Below are 16,112 nucleotides of genomic sequence, written 5' to 3'. Positions count from 1 at the left end.
CCTCTGCCCAAGGGACAAAACACTCCACCGCAGAGCCCTTGAGGAAGAAGACCTCAGAAGTGTGAGCCAAAATAACAACAAAACAGTTTTCTAAGCTGACAGCTGTGAATTGGAAACTCTAGGGGGAGCCCTTTTTTAAATTTTTAATTCCTTTTCTCTGTTGGACCCTGGCTGTCCTGGAACTCACGCTATCGACCAGGCTGGCCTCGAACTCACAGACATCTGCCTGCCTCTGCCTCCTAAGTACTGGGATTCAAGGCGTGTACCACAAGTGCCCAGCTAAAATATTATTTATAACACACACTTTCTGGTGTTTTTTTTTTTTTTTTAAACACACACTTTTTGTTTTTTTAACACTGGGCCATATCTTACATTTCTGCCACTTAAGTGGATTTAGCTCAGATTAACTTAATTTTGAAAAGGTAACAGTACTGTTTTTTTTTCTAACACTTTTATGAAAACAATGTTGAATTTACAGAGGGCTTTTTTAATAGTATGCAGTGAGTATCAGCTGATCCGAGCTAATAACTTTACCTTGGGTTTTTTGTTTGTTTGTTTTTCTAGTTTCATTTGCCTTACCTCTTTTTAAATTATGTGTGACTCAGAAGACTATTCGAGTGAAAGTTATTCATGAGTTGTGAAGTTTCACTGGTATGAAGTAAATTGTTGTTCTTAAGAATATGTGTTTGTGTGTCTTTGGGTATGGTAAGAGACTTTTCTATGCTGTCTGGTTATATTACTGATGCAAGCTCATTGGGTATGTTACTGATGCAAGCTCATTGGGTATATTATTGATACATGCTCATTGGGTATATTATTGATACAAGCTCATTGGGTATATTATTGATACATGCTCATTGGGTATGTTATTGATACATGCTCATTGGGTATATTATTGATACATGCTCATTGGGTATATTATTGATACATGCTCATTGGGTATATTATTGATACAAGCTCATTGGGTATATTATTGATACATGCTCATTGGGTATGTTATTGATACATGCTCATTGGGTATATTATTGATACATGCTCATTGGGTATATTATTGATACATGCTCATTGGGTATATTATTGATACATGCTCATTGGTTATATTATTGATACATGCTCATTGGGTATATTATTGATACATGCTCATTGGGTATATTATTGATACATGCTCATTGGGTATATTATTGATACATGCTCATTGGGCATATTATTGATACATGCTCATTGGGTATATTATTGATACAAGCTCATTGGGTATATTATTGATACATGCTCATTGGGTATATTATTGATACATGCTCATTGGGTATATTATTGATACATGCTCATTGGGTATATTATTGATTCATGCTCATTAAGATGTTTTCAGAAACCAGCAAAGCAGTAACAAAAGCAATACCCACATAGGGTAAACCTCAGGGACATAAAACACCAATGTTTATTTCTTCTTGGTCCTGGTTTTTCCCGGATGTGAGGGGGAGTTATCTTTTACCCCCTCTTTCTGTGTGCATCTCACTGTGCTTTTCTTTTTTAATTATTTATTTATTATATACACGTACACTGTCGCTCTCTTCAGACACACCAGAAGAGGGCATCAGATCCCATTACAGATGGTTGTGAGCCACCATGTGGTTGCTGGGATTTGAACTCAGGACCTCTGGGAGAGCTGTCAGTGCTCTTAGCCACTGAGCCATCTCTCCAGCCCCTCATTTTGTTTTTCTTGAATTAATGAATATTTCTCTACTGGAAGTAGGTAGAGGTTCCTTATAAGTATTATAAACATCACCTAATTCATCCTTTTTTTTTTTTTTTTTTTTTTTTTTTTTGCCTTTTGCTTGTTTTTGTTTTGTTTCAAGACGGGATCTCAGTTTGTAGCTCTAGCTGTCTGAACTCATGGTGTAGCTCAAGCTGGCCTCTGCCTCACAGACTTCCGCCAGCCTCTGCCTTCCCTTTACAGGTGTGTGCACTATGCCCAGCTCCCTTGTTTGCTTTAAACTTTCTTTTCTTCTTTTTTCTTTTATTCTTCTCTCATACATTACATCCTGACCACAGTTTCCCCTCCCTCCACTCCTCCAATTCCTCCCCCCGCCCTCCCCAGATTCACTCCCCCTCCTTTTCCCGAAAGAAAGAAAGGAAGGAAGGAAGGAAAGAGAAAGAGCAGGCTTCCCAGGGATATCCACTGAACGCCTAACAAGTTCCAGTAAGACCAGGCACAAGCCCTCATATCAAGAACAAGGCAGCCCAGTAGGAGGAGAAGGGTCCCAAGTGCATGCATTAGAGTCAGGGACCCCCCTCACTCCCACTGTTGGGAATCCCACTTGGACACCAAGCTACACAACCATAATGTATGTGCAGAGGGCACAGCACTCACCCATGCGGGCTCAGGGACGGTCACTCCTTGCTTCTGTGTGTGGGTCATGTGCTTGTGGTGTTCTCAGCTCCTCCAGCTCGTGTGTGTGTGTGTGTGTGTGTGTGTGTGTGTGTGTGTGTGTGTGTGTTTGCTATGTTTGCATAAGTACCCTCAGAGGGGGAGTTCCAGGCAATTATAATTTTAATACAGACGAGTAATGTGGATGCTTAGGAACTGAGCTCAGGCCCCCTGGATGAGCACACACGTCTCTTCCCAGCTGAGCCATCTCTCTAGCCCAGTTTATTTGTGTGAGGGTTTCATGTACCCCAGGCTGACTTTAAGCTTACTATGTAGCTGAAGGTCTTGAACATCTGATCCTCCTGCCTTCATACCCAAACCCCGGGATTCCCGGTATGTACCACGATGCCCAGACTCCCTTGGTTCTGGGAATTGAACAAGCACTCCACCGACTGATTTCTGTTGTGGAATGGAGCTATGATTAAATCATCCCAGATGTCAGGGCCACGGTGGTGGCGTTTGGTGTTCCCACGCAAACAGGAGTTGTTAGATTTCACAAGGCTCAGAAGACAGACGTTGGCTCTGGATGAGGAGAAGCAGTCTGTGCTTGACCTGGCAGAGGCTTCGTGCGCCAGCCCATAAAAGCTACACGGGCTCGGATTCTGAGGGAGAAACATTAACCCACTTAGCCCAACAACTTTCCAGCCCCGTAAGGCGGTCCTCGGAGCCCCTTAAGTGGGGCTTACGGGCTCTTTCTTTCCACATGCTTCTCACTTCCCTCCACACACCCTGACCCGGTCAGCACTGATTCCCCCTCCCTGGAGCACCATACATTCTTCTTTCCCAGTCAAAGGGAAGACATTCTCCAGCCCTCTCCTCGCCCCTCTTCCCACCACTCCCTGTGAGAGTTTCGCTGATACCCCTCCCTGCACAGAGGTTTCCATCGCATCTCTGAGCTCCTGACATGCCGCAAGATCCCCAGACTTCAGTCTCCCAGGTTTCCTTAGTCAGCTCTGTGCACATCTTGCTCACCACTCACGTGCTCTCCACAACATTTCAGAAAATGCTTTCAACCCCTCAGGCCAAGACGACAGCAAAGAACGGAGCAAACCACTAGGATCTGACTCTGAGCATGCCTGACTAGACTCCAGTGTAAAAGCCTAGACTCCAGGGCCCACAGACTCTGCCGCCTTCACCCGGCATCTCTTTCTGCCTTCCTTCCCCCTCCTACCTTTCTCCGAATTCCACCCTGATAAGTTAGAACCAAAATCATGCATGGTTAAGTAACATTCCACATGGGGTGGGGAGGGAACCCCCTAGGACAAACTCCAAGCCTTACACCTAAAACTAAACTATTTTCAGTAGTTTTTACAACATCCTATGAATGTTTTTCAATTGCTTTGATCTCGTGCCAGCCAGCCACCACAAGATGGGTGTTTTTGCTTTCATTTTGCAGGTGAAATTTGTCTCAGGGTACTAAGTATGTTTAAGTCAGTTTTAGACCTTTAAAAACACTTGAGTAAATGTTCACGTTTGGCTGCTGTTGGCTATCTTAACCATAGGCATTATGCATTTTGCAGAACAATTCTTTTCTCAACTTTGATGACAACTGAGGATGAGCATGCGCAGAACACTGGGCATGTGCAGACAGCGGGCTTAGCAGGCTTCTAGAGCCATCTGGCAGCAGTCCTATAGTGTGGGTTCCTGTTATTCCCCTCACAGAAGACAAAGGAAAAGCAAGTAGCCCATCTAAGGCCATCCCCACAGCCTGGCCCTGGGGCAGAGACTGCCAGTCCTGGATCTCAGCACCACCCTTAGTCTACTGTAAGAAGGGCATCAGTCTTAACCTTTATGACAGGAGACAGCCTTCATGACCTTCGCTTCCGAGATGAGAAAACTGAGGCAGAGGGCTGGGTAGAGGCGTTGCCATTTAGGTCATTTGCTTTTCTTGCAGAGGACCAAGGTTTAATTCTCAGAATCCGCAGGTAGCTTACAAACATCATCTACAACTCCAGTTCCAAGGACTCTGGCGCCCCCTTCTGGCCTACACACACACACACACACACACACACACACACACACACACACACGCAAGATGTGCATGTAAAATAAAATAAATCAAAAAAAAAAAAAAAACCCTTTGTTGTGAGTCTTTTCAAAGGAGGTTACAGCACCTACCAATTAGCACAACCTGCTGGATACCATGAGATGAAAGCATCTCCTGTCACATAGCACAGCAAGCCCGATGTCTGGGACCATGGAAAGGGAATCAGGGCAAGGCAGTGTGGTTACTAGGAGCCTGCTGGACCGATGATCCCATCACCCTGGGAAGGACACCCACACCTGCCTCGATGGCCTTGTGTGGGATGTGAAACTGGAACCCTGACTCAAAGGACAACCCAAGGGCTGTGCCTTGCTCCCCTCGAGCTTGGTTAGAGACACCGAGAGAGGTCAGGGAAAGAAGTTCTGACCTCAGATGGCAGCGGCTGGAGCAGAGGCCCGTGAGCCCACAGGGAGGAGAGCAGTCAGCGGCCGGGCCGAAGAACTGTGAGGTACAACTCGACCCCAGGACAAACAGCAGGTCAGCAGGACGCCTCGTTTGTTTAGTTTTCAAGTTGTGGTAAAATACACAAATAAAACTAGTCATTTTAGGGGTACAGAACCCCGGCACAAGTCACACCAACTATTGTGTAACATGTCCTCCAGACCTTTCCCATTAGCACTGAAATCCCGTGTTCACTGAACCCCAGCCCCCCACTCCGGGCCACCACAGTAAGAAACAAGCCAGCGATTCTTCGCGCTTCTACTTCCACTCACCTGCACCCTGTGATTCTGACCTCTGGCAGGCTTTCTAGAGTAGCCTGGGTGTTCGGGCTCAGCGGCGACGAAAGGCAGCTGCTAATGGGGACCTGGACCTCCAGGGCGCCCAGCTTATCAGCGAGGCCGTCTGCTGCAAGCAGGGACAAGAGTTTATGGCATCCTGCGGGTACTAGCAATTTCAGAGCCCTGTGAGTTTTCATTAATGTCTGTTTTAGTCTAACGAAACTTCCTGACTCCTGTAGCTGTGCTTAAAGACCCAAATGGAACAGCAACTGAAAGCTGCCATTCTTGTTCCTGGCGACAAAGAGCCCCAGACTTCCTAGGTCTGAGTGTCCTGGGAGCAAGAAGGGTTGCTAAACCTGTCAAAGACAGACCTGCGTGCTGGGGAACTACCCCATGAATAGCACTGGGCCAAGTGTTCTTCCTCCCTGTTCCCAAAGTGTCTCCAGGCTCACATCCTAGGCTGACATACTATGCAATGACCAGCAGAGGGCGCCAATAGCCTCTTCCCAAATTGTGCCTGTGCACAGAAGCGCAGAAGTAACTTCCTTTGGGTTGTTGCTGTTGCTGTTGTTTTGTTTTATTTTAATATGGGTGTCTCACTATACAGCCTTGGATGGCCTGGAATTCACTAAATACACCAACTGAGCCTCGAACTCACACAGATCGCCCTGCTTTCTGAGATTAAAGATTAGTTACTTCTACCAATTTGAGCAGCCACAGCTGTTCAGCCTCAATTTTAGCTCCGATATGACTGGCCGTCAGTGGCCCAAACTCTGATAAGACCAGTGACCTTCAGTGGCTCAAACTGCAGTAAGCCACCAAAAGTTTTACTTGGGTTATTTTACACTTTATAAACCCGGAGAGAAGACACGATAGGTCCCATTTGGCTTCTAAAAACCACAACCCACACATATGCGATAATTATCCACAAGGAACCACAGCAGGCATCCAGGAGGGCGTGCAGAGATGGCTGGCCAGAGAGTGAGCAATGTCCGTGTGTCCGTGAGCCCGTTGTCCCCAAAGGGCTCGCAAGAAAGGGAAAACAAAACTGTAAATGGGTGTTCTGGGTAAGAAATGCAAGTGTGAGGCTGGAGAGATGGCTCGGCGGTTAAAGGCACTGGCTGCTCTTCCGGAGGTCCTGAGTTCAAATCCCAGCAACCACATGGTGGCTCACAACCATCTGTAATGAGATCTGATGCCCTCTTCTGGTGTGTCTGAAGATAGCTACAGTGTACTTATAATAAATGAATGAATGAATGAATGAATAAATAAATAAATCTTTTTTTAAAAAAAGAAGAAGAAGAAGAAGAAAGAAATGCAAGTGTGTTTCATTTGGAGGCCATCGACATCAGAGCAAATTGGGGACCCTATGACACAGAGCGTGGGAAGGCTTTACCCAGGGAGGTCCTGGTGGCACCCCATTAAGGTGGAATATTCTGACCAAAGTGCAGCCAATTTGAGGATAACTTACCTGTGGACTTGAAGCGCTGTGGAGGCTGTGGAAGTGCTGTAGACTATGGGAAGCAGACATGCAGGAGCAAGGTTGGGCAGTTACCCTCTGCAGGTAAACCTTGCAAACCTGACCCATCCCTTGTCAGCTCTATGTGCTTGCAGAGAGTCATCGTCATCATGTGTCAAACAGTGGGTCCCTCAGAGCCATTGTGAGGTGGCCAGTTGAGTTCATTCTTTGTAAAAGTAGTTTTTATTCTCCTGATATAACTGTCATTTCGGTGGCTTATTGCCTGTGTCTGCTAATCTAAACCTAGCCCTGGAAGCTTCACACTTCTGTACAATCTAATCTAGGCCTAGAATATTTTCCACCTCTGAGACTTACTGCTGAATAGCCCCAATCCTTCTAGTTCTTCCTGAACTCTGGCTGGCCGGTTCAATCCAGCTGCTCTGGCTCACACTCCTCTCCAAGCTGACTGATTCAAGCTGGCTTCTCTCAGTTTCTGACTGAATTGCTCTGCTTGGCCTCAAACTAGCTTCAGCGATCTGTTCTAATCTTCTGGCTTCTTCTCATTCTCTGGCTTGTTCTGTCTTCACCTGTGTCTAGCTTGTTCTCTCTCTGTAGCCTGTCTCTGTAAATGTCTCCCAGTAAACTGCTTCTGAATTTCATGAACTGATGGAACATAACTGACTCTGTCTCCTGAGTGTTGGGATTAAAGGTGTGTGCATAAGGCCTGGACCTAAGCTTTTCTTTACCTGAAACTTGCTCCAGACCAGACTGGTCCTGAACTCAGAGATCTGCTTGCCTCTGTCTCCTGGGCTTGTCTGTATTCTGGCCAGATCACATAGACCTAGAAGGTCTTTGGATGTGATCTCTTGTCAGAGCAGCCACATTCTAAACTAAAATTCCTCTACAACTCCTGATTCTGTTTGTCCAACCCTTGCTTACAGATCACCTACCCTGAAGCAACCATGCCTAGCCACTCAAGGTACAGCTAAGATCCCAACCATTGTGGCAGCGTAGACAATAATCTGGTCAACGAGGAAGCCGGGGGAAGGGTATGATGTTGGAGAAGGTGTCAAGGATTTAAGAGGCGCATAGAGATGCAGCTCGGTTGGTGGAGTGTGCGCCTGCCAATGCTGATGTGAAGACCTGCATTCTGTATAAATAACACAGAATGCTATTGGTTGGTAGAAAGGAAGCCAAAATTAGTTGTCCTTCAGAGGATCTTGTCAGGATAGTTAGAGCCATTCAGGTCATAAGAGCAGTCCCGAAGGAACATATTCTGCAGTTCCAAAGGGCAAAGGGAATTCCTTATTTTATGTTTCTGGAAGGTGTGGTGATGAAAGTCCCATACCATGTGACCTAGCCTGTGTGCAGCAGTCATTCGGTCCCAAGACACTGAAAACAAAGTTGTAAAATCCAAGCTTATCTTGGGCCTGGGCCTGGGCCAGGGGGAGGGGGAGAGGAGGGCGAGGGGACGACTGGGCTTGCAGCTGTAAGTGGGAAGGAGCATTCAAGGCCACCACAGGTGCTTATCAACATGGCAGAGACTGAAAGCAGCTGGGCTGTGGATGTTTGTGTGGAAGAGGGAAAGCAGTAGCGAGAGGTTGTGAGCTCACAGGTCAGAACTTCAGGGTAAAACCTGGCATAGTGGTGCTTGCCTGTGATCCCAGCACAGGGTAAAGACAACACACACACAGAGAGAGAGAGAAAGACAGAGAGAGAGAGAGAGAGAGAGAGAGAGAGAGAGAGAGAGAGAGAGAGAGAGACTAGCTGCACACATTGAAGGACAACTTAGGAAAGGGCATTGGAAAGCATGTCAGCCTCCCTCAGGGGTGAGGAAAAGCCAGCGTAAGGACCATCCTGGGAGCCAAAGCACTGCCATCTTCAGCTCATCTGGGTCTGTGCACCAAAGATGAACAGCTGAGCTTGTTGACTACTAATGGTCCTTCCGGGAAGGAGGGCATGGTAAGGGTCATGAGACCTGCTCCTGAGTATCCAGCCACCACCACCCCCAACCAATTATATGCAATTCTGTTTGCACATGGCCTCCGGGTCTTGGGGAAAGGCTAGAGGAGGAAACTTCATACACAGTCATGGGAGAGTCATCAGGCATGCCAGGTGCCATCCTCCTGGTGTGGCTCTTTTAAAGTCACCTGTATCCATTGCTGTAGGTTGATGTCAAGGTGATACATGATTGGACAGTGGAGAGTGAGGTGGAAAAGAAGTCTAGGAAAGCGAGGGGAAAGGTGGAAATTTAGAGAGGAGGAAGATGGAAGCAGCCGTGAATGTTTCTCTTGGTGCATCTCTAGATTCATAAGGTTGCTATGATTATTTCTAAGGGTCTCTGTGTGTCTATTTATCTTAAGTAGAGGGGCTGTTGATATCTTTGTCCACTGACTTATTGTGTAGAGGGCTTGTGGATTGAGAATTTAACATATAAGCCTGATAAGTTAATGGTTGTGGAATCATGTTTCTACTGGGTGGCGGAGAAAAGTGAGTGAAAACATCACGCAGGGGTGGTGGAGTGAACCACACCTGAGTTCTTAGAGGTGGCATGAAGCAGCTAAGTCAGAGATACCTCCACAGTGCCGTGTGTTCCCACGGAAGCTGGCCCTAGCTTGGGATAAAAGGTGCCATCTTTTTAATATTTACTGCAACACATTGCTCTGTAAGAAAACCCAATAGACTCTCTGGTTTCTCAGAATGAACTTTGGTGCAACCACATGTTGGTTTGTCATTGGCTGGTGGTGGGTGTTTAAGGTCTGTCACCATGATAGCTGTCATGAGAGAGACGGGACACAGGGGACAGCTGTTGGAATGCCAAAAGAGGACGCGTTTAGGGTCGTTGAGAAGTTTCAGGACACCATCTCATCTAGGCTGGGGTTCAAGGTGGGCACAGAAGGGACTGTGTCATGGGTTTGTGGGTCATGGCAAAGACACAGGCTTCTCCTGGAAGAGTCCCGCACACGGGTCGGTGCTCAGGTCGGATCCTCCAACTAAAGCAGCAGAAAGAGGTCAAACATCGCAGATCCCCTCATGACCTACAGAAGGGCTGGTCAGTACAGGAATGTGGCAGTGAAGTAGAGGGCAGGCACCTTCTGGGGACACTTGGAGGTGATAAGGTGACAGGATTCTCAGATGGACTGGATATGAGAGACAAGAGAAGATATTAGGATTTTTGAGGTGACCCATCATACGGACTCTGAGTGTTTGGTTTCATTTAGTCCCCAAGGCTGCCCTCAAAGGAAGTGGACCAGCATCCCTGACCGCTCCCGAGGGAACTGAAGCCGTGAGTGTGAGGGACCATGTTTGCACCTACAGGAAGCTGTTCTGTCTCCCCTCCCCTTCCCTCTTTCCTCCTCTTTCCTTTTCTTCTCTCTCCACCGCCATCATTCAGTTATTTGCTGAACAAGTTTCTTCAGAAAGCACCAGAGGACGCCTCTGGTTTCCTTTGTACCTCTACAGTCGTGGGAGCAGAAGAACTTACAAGATCTGCCGCTGGAAGGAGCCATGTCAATGAGACTCTGCGCGCTGTAGAAGCCAGGGTTTCGACTCAAGGTCCACTCGCCTTTTGCGAGTTGTCCCTTCCCCACCCCGGCTGACTGCACACCTGAACTGTGAGTCCTTACTTTCTAAAGTTGTGTCTTCTCGGGCCAACCGTAATGCATGGGGCAAATAATTACATGCAGTTCTGCGGCTCAGCTTTCTGCCCAGAAATGTGGGCGGGACGCCTGGAAGTATTGCCCGCCGTGATATGTTGTGTGCCCATTTATCCAGGACAGAGAGAAGCTGGTTGCTTTAATAAAATGAAACTAGACATAGAAAGTGCATTGGTTTTGCACATAGTAGGTACTTTCTACAAGCTGATTATTGTTTCTATTTCTTCACCAACAAATACTTAGCAAGCACCTACTTTATACTAAACATGGTTTAGTGCAAAGTGGATGCACCCTTGCCTGATTTGATAGAGTTTAAGGATGAACACCCAGCCCAACTCCTCGGGGTTTGGCCAACCATGGCTGCGTGAATAGTGGAGCTTGTCTAGAGGACTGAGAGGATCGAGTTGCCCCTAACTTTTGACTGATGTCACCCCCTAATGTTTATCTGGGACTGTCTCATCTTTGCCACAAGATGGCAGTAGAGTGCATTTATGGGTTACAAAATAACAAAAGTTTGGTTTTTGTTGTTGGTTTGTTTTGTTGTTGTTTAATTGGTTGGTTTTTTGTTTGTTTGTTTGTTTGTTTTTAGGCGTCAGCCCTGTCTCCGGAATTGTATTTCTAGATGTTTCCATCATGAGGTGGGTGGAGGTGGAGTTAGTCTGGTCCAGGGATTCCAGCAAGAGTTGCTGTTCCTCAGAGCGGCACCAGGAGGCGCCCGATCGCAATGGGCTGCTTTACTGAATTGGGGGATACTGAGGAAGGAGACAATTGGAAGGCGTTTCCCCGCATGGTGGGTTCTGCACTCCGACGCACTCCTGCACTCCTTTCGTCATTCAACCCTTGGGGCGTTGCTGTTTTGCGTTGAGGTTGCCGGCCGGATTAGCAAATACAAGAAACAGTGACGGAAGCGAGCTGAGCAAGAGGTTAGAGAACGGCGAGGGTCCAGTATGATTATAAATATTATACACGGTCTACCAAAAATGTTCTGCTGTTTTCCCAGAACCTTCTACAAGATGCCAGTCTGGGAACCTGTTGTTCACGGAGTTCCAGAGGAGTCCTGTAGACATCATCTTGGGATTTCCTTGGCGTTTTTGGTCTGAATCCTGTTTTTGCCTTTTTCCCCCCTCTTGGATCTTTCAAGTCTGAAAACATGTTAGATTCCTCTTCCGTTTGATTGACATTTGGCGGGGTACAGAAATCTAGTTTGGGGACGTTTCTATCTTGGGTATTTACAGAGCATTCTTCCTTGTCTGTCTACTTCTGATGATGCTATTAAAGTCACATGCCAGTCTTAGTATTTAACATTTTATATGGTGTATTATTTACTCGTCATTTCGACAGAATACTGACAAAGGGAGACATGTGATGTGTGAGAAAAGGGCAGGCGCAGCAGCAGCAGCAGCAGCACCCGAGGCAGCTGTTCTCACTGCGTCCACATTCAGCAAGCAATGAGAAGCTCTTTCCCTTTTGTTCAGGGTGGGACTCCCCCTGCCCACGGGACGGCACCGCGAACATTCCAGTTAGTTCTTCCTCAGAAAAAGTGTTTCTGGAAATACCCTCATGAACACACTGGGAGCTATGTTATCAGTGAACATAAACCATTGTGTATGAGAACCTTTTCCCTAAATAAGATTATCTTTTGGATCCATTACAGGTTGTTTATCCAGAAATGATCAAGACTCTAGTAATGATGTTTTATTTTAATTAGAAATGGAGTCAGAAGGTACATTCCAACATTCAGGAGCACAGGCAGGTGGGTCTCTGAGTTTGAGGCTATCCTGGGGTACACAGAGATACCATGTCTGGAAAATGGAAGGAAGGGAAAGGGGGGAAAGAGGGAGAGAAAGAGGGAGGGGGAGAGAGAGGAAGAGAGAGGGGAAGAGAGAGAGAGGACTGACAGTGTGTTTTCAATTTGAGGACTTCTTTTAAAAAATCAATTTTTGTATATAAAATGAGAAATCCTGAGGTGGAAATTCCTGTGTTTCCTATAAAACTTATGCATACAATCTGAAAGTAATTTTAAATTATTTGTTTGTTTTTGAGACAAAGTCTCACTCTGTAGACCCGGCAAACCTGGAACCCACAGAGATCCACCCGTCTCTGCCTCTTGGATGCTGAAATTAAAGGTGCGCACCACCATGTCCAGCTCCGTAGATAGCCATGAGCAGCCCCTGAACGTGATTTTATACAGTGATTTTTGTATCCTGTATGTTGGCCACCACCTGCCACGTGAAGTCAGGTGTGGGATTTCCCACTCGCAGCCTTAAACTGCAGTAAAGAATTTTAGATAATGAAACATTTTAGATTTGAGGGTTTGGATCAGGGACACTCAACCTATCATTTGAAATTGCATTGTGTTGTGTCCGGTGTATCGTTTTTATCCATTGTGGCGGATGTTGACGGAGACTTGCAAATTGGGAACACTTGTTCTTTGACTGTCAGAGATGGTGATGGGTGTTTGGTTCAGTCCCCTGCCTTCCGTGCCCGGCTTGTCACAGAACCCTTAATTCGGTGGTAGTGCTCCCTGACCAGCCTCTCAGATGCTCTTATCCTGTCTCTTCCTGGTTTCTCCTTTGTTCCACTTTCCTCTCGATTGCCTCAACTATGCTTCGGACTTTTGAACAGACTTCCTTTTGTGTCCGCCATCCTGTCTTTGGGGGTCTTTTCAACTCTGACTTGAAAGCTTCGTGTGTTGGTGCTCACCTGTAACCCCAGCACTTGCACAGTGCTGGCAGGAAGATTGGGGGTTAAGGTCACCCCCATCCATATATCTAATTTGAGGATAGCCTAGCCTACAAAACTTGAGATAGATTAAATAGATGGGTAGGCAGATGGGAAGACAGACAGATAAGATAGGATTGGGTATTTAGGTAATTGAGAGATGGAGGCTGGAAGATCTCAAGTTCAAGGCCAGCCTGCGCTACAAAATGAGTTCCAGACCATCCAGGGAGATATATCAGGATCCTGTCTCAAAAAGAAAGAAAGAAAGAGAGAGAGGAAAGAAAACACCCACACACGATATATTAGTCTAAATTATTATTGGTTACAATGCCCAGCTGTATCTTTATGACACCACATCTGGTGACAGACACTAACATTTTCCTTTCTTCCTGCATACATTGTTTCCCCAACCTGCTTCTATCTTTTCTTTGTGTCTTTGTATCTTTGTATCTTTTCTTTTGTATCTGCCGGGTCCTAGTATTTTCCCAGACAGACTATTTCACCAAATGTCTGAGACTGTTGTTTGCCTACTTATGTTTAGGAATTGAGGCCAAGAGCCCAGTTACCAGCTCGAGGTGTCTTCCTTAGGGAATGTGACGGAATGACACTTTCATTACAGAACCAGCACCGTTGGAGCTGCCAGAGGAGGGGGCCTTAACCTCCCCCCCCAGGTGGTGAAGTTACAGTGCAATGGCTGTCAACGTGACTTATCTGAGATTAACTAAAGTGCACACTGCTGGGTACACCTGCGAGGGATTTATTTTATTTTATTTTGATCACTTGAAGTGGGAAGACCCACCATGAATCTGGACCACGCTTTCTGGCAGCAGCCAATATGAAGAACATGGGAGAAGGAAGTGTTGACCTTCTCTGTCACTAGTAAATCCATTTCTTCACTGGTATTAGAGCCTACTTCTTCAGGATTCTGGTGTGTATTGAAGACCAGCTGAGATATCCAGGTTCGAAGAATTACTGCATTCTTGGATGTTCTGATGGGAGACAGCCATTGGGATAGTCACCACAGCTTGTGGCATCTCTAATAAATTCCATATTTTTTCATTCATTCTATCAGTTCTCTTTCTCCACAGAACCCTGACTAATGCACAGGGTTTGGAGTGGTCACAGACAGGGGACAGGTGATGTCTTTAGTGAAGGCAGCCAGGAAAGGTATCCACCTTTAAGGTTTCCTCCTGTCTCTGGTTAGCTGGAGTCAGCAGGAAACCAGAGAACAGGGGCTCCTTGGTCAGTTAGGGCCGACCAGCTTCCTGGGACAGAAGCCAGACAGCTGGAGCTGGAAGGGTAGACCTAGAGAGGCCGCAGGAAGTATAGAGCCACCGGTACCAGCAGGAAATGTGGTACTGCTGCAACCTGCTAAACAACCTAGGAAACTCAGAATGTTCCAGAAAGGGGAAGGGGCCCGAAAGAGCCAATGAGCTGGAGGGATGCAGGTCCTCACCAGATAACCTCTGTGTAGTGACACAGAGTTCCTCCCAGCATAGCAGTGTCTGGTTCTCTGGACTGCCAGAAGGCTGTAGAACTAAGAACAGCAACCATGGCGAGGGTAGTGCTGAGGAGGACTGAGGACCACCTATTTCAGTGTGGTATGCCTTTGACGTTAGTAGCCCATGCCGTGTCCTGGGATCACTTGAGTCCAGAGAACCCTGTTCTTAAGGTTTCTCATCCTACTAAGCAGCTGAAGTTAGCTAGCTCTTGGTTTTTGGGTTAAAACAATTATCTTCCCCACCCCTTAAAATAATGTTTTATTTTACTTAGAATACAATAACCTTTCTCCTCTCTCTCCCCCAACCTCTCCAACCCCTCTTGTGCCTCTCTCTTGGTTAGTGTTCTGTGGCTGTCGAGAGATGCTCTGACCACGGCAACTCTTATGAAGGAAAACATTCCCTTGGGGCTGGCTTACAGTTCAGAGGTTCAGCCCATCATTGCCACTGCGGGAAGCACGGTGGTACGCAGACAGACAGGGAGCTGAAGAAGGAGCTGGGAGTTCTACATCTAGATCAGCAGGGAGGAGGGAGAGAGCAGGGAGGAGGGAGAGGGAGACTGGGTGGGCCTGGCTTGAGCATTTAAATACCTCAAGGCCTGGGGCTGGAGAGATGGCTCGGAGGTTAAGAGCACTGACTGCTCTTGCAGAGGTCCTGAGTTCAAATCCCAGCAACCACATGGTGGCTCACAACCATCTGTGATGGGATCTGATGCCCCCTTCTGGCGTGTCTGAAGGTAGCTACAGTAAACTTATGTATAATAGATTTAAAAAATTTTACAAAAAAACAAAACAAAAAACCTCAAAGCCCACCCCTGGCTCCAATAAGCCATAACATCTAATTCCTGTTATATATTGCTACTCCAATGGGCAAACATTCAAATCTATGACCATACAGGGCCTAACCTTATTCAAACTGCCACAGCCACTTTACTTCCTCTAAAATCCATGGCCTCTTTTTCACTGATTATTATTACATATACACACTTAAATATAAAAGTGCAACCTGCTGTGTCCCCTTACTGTTGCTTGCACAAAGGTGATGTCAGGGCTGGTCACTTGATATTAGGTAATCAGAGGGCCCATCCCTGGGAAGACTCTCTCTCAGTAGTTGCCTGTAGTTCTGGAGATTCTCCCCCATGTTGTCATGATTACTAATGTTGTTCTTATTCGTGTCTTGTTCGGCCATGTTGTTGTGACATCAAGAGTGACGCTTCCCAGTCATCTCTCAGACTCTGACTCCTACAATCTCTGTGCCCTTTTCCTCTATGTTCCCTGAGCCTTGTACAGGAGTAGTGCTGTAGACGTGTCCGTCAGGGTTGGATCCCCCATGATTGCATTCTGACCAGTTGTGGTTTTCTGCAATGACCTCTGTCTGTTGCAAAGGGAGACTTCTTTGATGAGGGCTGAGAGCGGTGAGCACAGAGATTCATAGAATACAGTTGGCCATATGCTGGCCCCTTAGAACAGGCTGCTTGTTGTTGGGAGACAGGTTCTTATTATGTAGCTCAGGTTGTCCTGGAACTTTCCATGGAGACCGGGCTGGCCTCAAACTCACAGAGATCTGCCTGCTTCTGCCTCCTGAATGCA

This window comes from Micromys minutus, assembly GCF_963924665.1.
Source record: "Micromys minutus genome assembly, chromosome: 5".
Taxonomy (NCBI): Eukaryota; Metazoa; Chordata; class Mammalia; order Rodentia; family Muridae; genus Micromys; species Micromys minutus.
This window is presented reverse-complemented; position numbering follows the sequence as displayed.